Source organism: Lampetra planeri, chromosome 58 (assembly GCF_965212315.1).
Source record: "Lampetra planeri chromosome 58, kcLamPlan1.2.h2, whole genome shotgun sequence".
Taxonomy (NCBI): domain Eukaryota; kingdom Metazoa; phylum Chordata; class Hyperoartia; order Petromyzontiformes; family Petromyzontidae; genus Lampetra; species Lampetra planeri.
In genome coordinates, this window is record NC_136164.1 from 960854 (window position 1) to 968865 (window position 8012).

The following is an 8012-nucleotide window of genomic DNA, read 5'->3' on the forward strand; positions in this document are numbered from 1 at the left end:
CTGCCAGTACGCTCACACAGGTTAATAACCAGACTACAGTCTACATTATAGACTGCCAGTACGCTCACTCAGTTTAATAACCATTGCTACAGTCTACATCATAGACTGCCAATACGCGCACCAGCTTAAAAACCAGGCTACAGTCTACATCATAGACTGCCAATACGCTCACCAGCTTAAAAACCAGACTACAGTCTACATTATAGACTGCCAGTACGCTAACTCAGTTTAATAACCATTGCTACAGTCTACATCATAGACTGCCAATACGCTCACCAGCTTAAAGACCAGGCTACAGTCTACATTATACATTGCCAGTACACTCACCGAGAATAAGAACCAGGCTACAGTCTACATTATCGACTGCCAGATCACTCACCCAGCTTTATAACCATTGCTAAAGTCTACATTATAGACTGCCAGTACACTCAATCCGATTCAGAACCAGGCTACAGTCTACATTAGTGTTTTTTAAAATTATTTTTCTTTTCTTTTTATTATTTTAATTTTTATTCACTTTATTTTTATTATTACTTTTCTATCTACACGACTTTACGAAAGAACCAAATAATATGAATTCCTGCAGTCACGAAAGTTTTAAGTTAAAATATAAGAAAATTTAGTTTGTTAATGAACAAAACACAACATTTGTAGTAAATAATGTATTGATCTTGTTTTATTACAAAATTCATACAAAAACACACACTCGCTTAAATAAGTTTAAAGAAATTATCGGATAAATCACTAAAAATTAAGCACAACTGACGATTCCATTGTTACTTTTTCGATTTAGAACGAATGCTAACGATCGATCGATGCGCATCATACCACTTTCCTGCTCCCGCATAGAAGACTCGGCCACTAAGTGGATAGCAGGGCCACGCCGATGAACATTAATCAAACTCTGCCTACTCTTGTAAAGATATGGCAACTATTGCTGTAGAGGCGATCACGTGGGTTTCGGATTGTTACAAAGGGAACATCATATTTCCGAAAAATACCTGGTACAAAATATAGCAGCGCTACTTCTGGTGTTTGTTACTGAACAGCAAGATGTTCAGTAACATATGAGTATTGTACCTTTTTAAATATACATTTTTTATGAATACTGTCAGTGTGAGACAGTCTTCTTCTAAACTCAATACACGGTGGAAATGAAATAATATATATAGTTACAGCCTACATATTATTGTATACGGGTTAAAATCCACCCGTAGCTATTTCAGTAACAAGTGAGTCGGGAGAAAGGAGGAGGTGGGGTGGGGGGCACATGCGGATCTTGCATCGCCCCCCAATTGAAATGGGTAGCTGCTCCCCTGGTTATGCCACCACAGGTGGTACTGTCAAGTGAAGCAGCTGGTCTGGGCTCATGCAACTATTTGCTGGAGGCAAGCTGGCAAGGGGAGGGTGAAGAGAGACTTTAGCTGGTTACCGGCCAGATATAGGTTTTTCAGCTCGGTGAGGTGATCGAATACTCCCGGGGGGAGAGCACACACCAATATAAATTACGAGAAGCAGAACAGAAACTATTAAACTATCAAATGTGTGTATCACAAAGGCTATTGTACATTTGTGCACCTGAGTTATATGTTTTTTTTGTATTCCATTACTCCGTGTATTTTTACGATGCATTTTACACGCATGGGCCTAGCACGTTGAGCGAATAACGGCACGACTCGGTGTGGCAATTGCCTTGACAGACGGAGAATGGGAAGGTCGCCTCTCGTGCGATGAACTGCGATCGGGTCAATCACAGGAGCGACCGCTGCTTGACATAAGCAGGCGCGAAGGCCACAACATCAAGCAACTCCATCGGATGAATTTCACCCAAACTGGGCATGAAGGATATAATGTGTTTTTTGTCAGTTGCTTTTCAAATGGCAAACGACAGAACGAGACCTTAAGCTGAGCCTAATTAATATATAAAACACCCACTCCAGGAATAAAAACTACAGTGGCGAAAAATGCCGTCTGTACCTTAGTGTTAAACACCGATACACACGAAGGAAGATGACCGTGAGTAGGCGAGCTCTGTAGATTTCGTAAGCGTCGGTTTTACTGAGTTTGTGCCACCAAATTATCTCCCGTGCCTTTAGGATACACATTTTTATCAGGCTCCCGTGTCGTGAGATTCCACCACTACATCGGAACGCGACATGAATCGAATATTTGGTTGGTACTGCAGCAGCTTGCCCGCTGAATGAACGCAGCCCCCACGTTCCAGCCTGCAAGAGACTTCAGCTGGTTACTGCCCAGGTATAAGTCCTTGAGCTCCCTCAGTTGATCGAACACACCCGGGGGGAGAGTCTGTAACAAGTTGACTTTTTTTTATATTCACGTTCAGGGGCAAGTAGGAGACTGCGTCCAGGTACAGCCGTGGGGATAGCGTGCAGTTTCACGGGTGCCAATTAACACATAGTGTTCGTCAAACGCCATTGTTCTGTCACCCTGACATCATGGCCGCTGTTATGGTGGGGAGGGGGGCAGCGTTATGCGACACATAGGGGCCCAGTCGGCCACAAGGGGCCCCGAATCAAGAGATAAACAAGTAGCAACATGGTAAGAATTTTTATTTAAAAAATGTGTTCAATAAAAAATGACCTGCGGTCGACTGTGGACCAAACCCGATGAACGCATCTGGCTATCGTATCAACAGAGCAGCAGAAAGTTGCGCGATCCACCGCCTTTAATGTAACCCTAGAGCGTTGGGTTCGGCATGAGAGGAAGACGCACATTAACTTTGTACTTTTAAATTATGTTTAATTAATACTGTCATTGTGACACTGTCTTCCTATAAACTCAATACACGGTGCAACAAAAATAACTGGTTTAGTTACTAGGGGATGTTCGGGGGCGCCTGTGGCGCCCCTCAACCATTTACGACCTATGGCTAGGAAAGTAACTAAAAAATTCACGCAAGCACCCGATGTTCCGTTTTTAAGTTTTAAAATGAAACATCTTTGAATTGCATTATGTTTTTAATTAGATAATTGGACTTCTTCATTAAAAGCTTATGGCATTTTACATCTGGAAGACTAAATTGAAAATGACACTTCGTGTGAATTTTCTCTCGTCGTTAAGTAGATGGCCTTGCTGGGGGTTCGGTTCGATGCGGACTTTCACCTTTTTGGGATTGCGGGATCAAGATAAGGCGACATAGAGCTGGCCGTGCGAGAAGACCACGTCTGCAGATCGATTCCAACGTAATCGAACGTCTGTCCCTGCGCCAGAGGTCGCAATCGGGTACCCGATACCCGTACCCTACCCGATACCCGGCTACCCGTACCTGGGCGGGTACGGGTACCCGTTTGCGACCCTGGTGCGGCCGGGTACGGGTAAGGAATCAAAACCCGTTTGCGACCTCTGCCCTACGTGTTGAACTGTTTTACTTATGTTCTCCACAACGATGCTTATGATTTTTTCTGAGTTCATAAATAACTATCATTTATTTTTTTCGATTTAGAGCTTTCGTGACTGCAGGAATTCATATTCTTGGTTCTTTCGGTAAAGTCACGTAGAAGGGAAATAATAAAATAATAAAAATTAAACACCAAAATTCTCACGACGTTTCGATTGCTACACAAGCAATCATCATCTGATAATGAAACGTCGTGAGAATTTTATTGTCTTATTTTTATTATTTCCCTACTACGTGATTTTACTGAAAGAACCAAAAATATATAACTATCTTTCGTTGCGTTGTATATGCTTCGCTTCGAACACGTGAGCTGCAGTCTGATTCCTCGCAATTCTGCCTCGGCTCGTGTGGTGGTGCCATGACAGACACGGGCAGCCATCCTTAATCCCAGCCAGTGACAGTCACTGCAAACGAGCGTCAACAGAATTGTTGTCGTCACTCAAATCTGTTCAGCAGTACGTGCAGAATAAAAACACTTGCTGTCTAATGTCCGATAAAATACTAAGTGGGATAGACATGTTTCCATTGTAGAGTATATTTATTGACAACAACAATAATTATTATTTTTTTACCAGGTAAGGCTCCACTGAGCTATGTAGCTCTTTTTCAGAATCGACCCAGCAACAAATGATAGCTCAACCAAGTGGCTTATCACGTGTAAATTTTGAGCAGCCAAATACTCTAAACGCGTGTAGATCCTAAATGTGGAGGGAAAAAACGGACAACCCTGCAAAAAATCCACTCGACCACGGGGAGAGAGACACACAAACTAGAAATATATAGGCGCCAGGGTCGAGATCGAATCTACGACTACCTGCCTATCAGGCGAGGTAATTAACATCGCGCCACCACGAAATTGATCCACGTGTGAACGGCATCTCAAAACGTAGCCGACTGTGATGTTCATTTTTGTACAGTAACATTCGCAGTACGACGCACGTCCTCATCACCAGTTGAGCTAACCAGGCTCACGAGACATAGATTGCAGTAGTCCTCATTTAGATAAAAGTGTAAAGTCAAATGAAACTCGGGATCCAGTTTGTTTAGTGGCGACAAGATCGAGATGAACGGACATCTTGATGGATAGTGTACAACACGCACGTGTCTGTGTATGGCCGAATGGCTTGGTAAGCCCCCTGAATCGTCTTAGGGGGTAGAGACTGCAGCATGTTGCTTTACAACCAGAGGGACTCGAGGTTTGGAAAGTGATCAAACACTCCCGCGGAGAGTCTATCTATGCCTGCGGACTCCAGCCCCAGGTAGGTCACGCTTCCCAGACTCGCGAACGCGGTCGCATCCAGAGATTTGAAGTTGTTGAAATCCAGCCGCAGCATTGTGGTGTCCACGGGAATCCCAGGTGGAACGGCCTGCAAGCCCTTGCTTTGGCAGTCCACTTCATTCGCCAGGGGTCAGGTCCACGTTCAGTTTCACTGAGATGGGGCTCAAGTTGGAACAGCAAAAGCGAGCTCATGGTGCGTCGTTGTCCAGCGGTGTGCAAATACTAAACTGTTCATCTAATTGTAAGGGATGTTCAGCAGGAGTAATGCATTTCAATACATGGAATGCATTGCATGGGACATTTAGAATGTACTATTTGAATACCCCAAAACGAATGGGTTTTCAAAAGGGTATGCATGTAAGCCACACTCCGCTATTAGAGAATCACGCTGCCCTATTAGAGAACCACACTGCCCTATTAGATACCCACACTGCCCTATTAGAGAACCACCCGGCCCTATTAGAAAACCACGTACCCCAATTAGTGAACCACACTCCCTTACTAGACAACCACGCTCCCATATTAGTGAACCACACTCCCATATTAGTGAACCACACTCCCTTACTAGACAACCACGCTCCCATATTAATGAACCACACTCCCATATTAGTGAACGACACTCCCTTACTAGACAACCACGCTCCCATATTAGTGAACCACACTCCCATATTAGTGAACCACACTCCCTTACTAGACAACCACACTCCCCTATTTGTGAACCACACTCTCCTATTAGAGACCCACACTGCCCTATTAGTCAAACCCACTCCCCTATTAGAGAACCACGCTGCCCTTTTAGATAACCACTTTCATCATTAGAGAACCATGCTCTCCTATTAGAGAATTACACTGCCCTATTAGAGAACCACACTGCCCTATACGAAAACCAGGCTCCTCTTTTAAAATCCCACACTCCGTGTTATAAAACCACGCTACCCTATTGAAATTTCACATGTCCTATTAAATAACTGCTCTTCCCTACTAGAGAACCAAGCTCCCTGGTCGAAATCCCATGCTCACCTCTCCACAAACACTGGGCTCGTGTTCTTGCCCACAAGCCCGCGTGAGGGTTTTCCCACACGTGGCCGGGAGAGACGTTATTTGGTTCCCACCCAGATAGAGTTTGTCCAGCAGCGTCAGACGATCAAACACTCCAAGTGGTAGAGTCGCCAAGACGTTTGTGTTCGAGAGTAAATGTACCTCCAACAAAACACACGCCAATTGAGTGCTGTATAAAAAAAAAACTAAGTGTGAATGCTAAATGTTAAACTACAATCGGCAAGGAAGGAACTCGAGATCGAGAATGTATCGGCTCTTTTTCAGCAAACGTTCCGCATCATAAAAATCGAGGTGAAACCGAGTTATGTTGATACTGATAATTATAATGATAACTACCGTAAAGGGACTCTTGATGTTTGTCTATCCAGCAGGGTTTGTGAATCTTTCCGCATTTAGTGAACATATTGGCGGCACACTGGTGGTGCACGGTATATATATATATATGAATTTAAAAGCAAAATTTTCAGCATTATTATTTATTTTGCACCCGATTCGTAACCCCCGTTTCAGAAAATGTTGCGAGGTGGTGGCGGTCGTGCATCAAAATCAGCAATCGGAAGACAAATTGGCAAGATGTGTACGACACCCTTGGACTGTCATGGGCTACGAGTGAGGAGTCCGAGTGTCTTCCTCTCGTGCCTGCACAGTCACGCACAAGCCTGTGGTGTGCAGGGTCGGGATGTCAACAAAGCCAGTGTCTCTACACCTCACTGTAGCTCGCTTCCTTCCTTATTTCCGATTCCAAAACTTTCCAACGGTCAACACCCGAACTGCACAGTTAGCCCTTAAGTCTCATCAGCTGGGTGTTCATCCACCTCTGGGCACCACCCCGATAGCAGTCATCTCTAAAACTATCAACCGGGTCGCAGTGGCGAGATGTTAACTACGTCGCCTTTTGGCAATACAATAGGTGTTAAGATGCTCAATCACCACATAGATGCCTTCTTCAAGGTATCAAGTCTGCATTAACCACACATACTTGTGGCAAAATATGCAAACAAACATGCTCTGATAATAATTTACGTATTGTCTTTGAAGCTGATTGGCCTACACCAAAGACAGCCTTTTTAATAGCCTAGTCTCACCAGTGTCAGACCAGATAAATCCAAAAGGCGAACCGTACAAAGAAAATGCAAGTCGCAGAACACTTATTGCTCGCGTCGAGCAGTTATATGTATGAGACCTTTTGCCAGTATCAAAAATTCTGAAAAATGAATCAATTTATTTTTAATATTTGCAAAAAGGTCCCATACATAATTCACCTGGTATACAGGAGGTCGTGGGTTTAGATGCTGACCTGACGTATATTTGCAGTTTGCGCATCTCTCTCTCTCCCCGTGGTCGCATGTATTTTTCTTCAGGTCCTCCGTTTTTTCCTCTTCCACATTTCAAATCAACATCACGCGTTTAAGACTATTTGGTTGCTATACATTTCCAGACAATAAACGAGTTGGTAGAACTATCATTTGTAATAGCCAGTTCTCTTTTGCACAAGAGCTTTCCGGCTCAGTGAGCCTTCCCTGCTAAAATAAAAACGCTTCGTTTAGATAATGGTAGTTTGTTTAGAATGTTCGTCCAATTTTCGCTGTATTGCATCGCCGCTAGCCAGGCCTACTCTGGGGTTAGACCATGATCTGCATCATCGAGCGCGGTGACCCGTCGACAGCACCCGAGTGAGTCTGGGTGTGCCCGTAAGTTGTTGAGCCCACATTAGCTCGGGGGTTTGGTTACTTATCCACCCAGAAAGGCCATGCAGAAATCCAAATACTTTTTCAACGGTTTTATTTAACTTCACTTGTGTTTGTCGTGGTAAAATCTTGTAATCAAAAGTTAGTCTAATTACTGTTGTCCAATAAATTCGACAATTTGCACACGTACTCAGATCCGGTGACAATGCATGCATGTGTAATAAAGGACTCGATCCTGGGTCTGTCTCCGTTGTCCTTTATTTGGGTTCTTACACTTGTCCCACACGGCCCTCGCTCAGAGTCTCCCCCACTTGGCAGCTCCACAGCTGCCTTCGCTCCCGTAGCCTTCCGCGCTCCTGCAGCTCTGCTGCAGGTCCCTGGTGCAGCCCTCCGGCTGCTCTCACTGCAGCTCCACCTCTGCTCCCCGTTCCTCCGTGCTCGGTCACCGCTGGCTGGCGGTGCCGAGTCTTACCGTGTGTGGCGATCTCGCCACTCCCCAACCTCAGCCCTGCGTGGCCTCTGTGGCGATCTCGCCACTCTCCAACCTCCGCCCTGCGTGGCCTCTGTG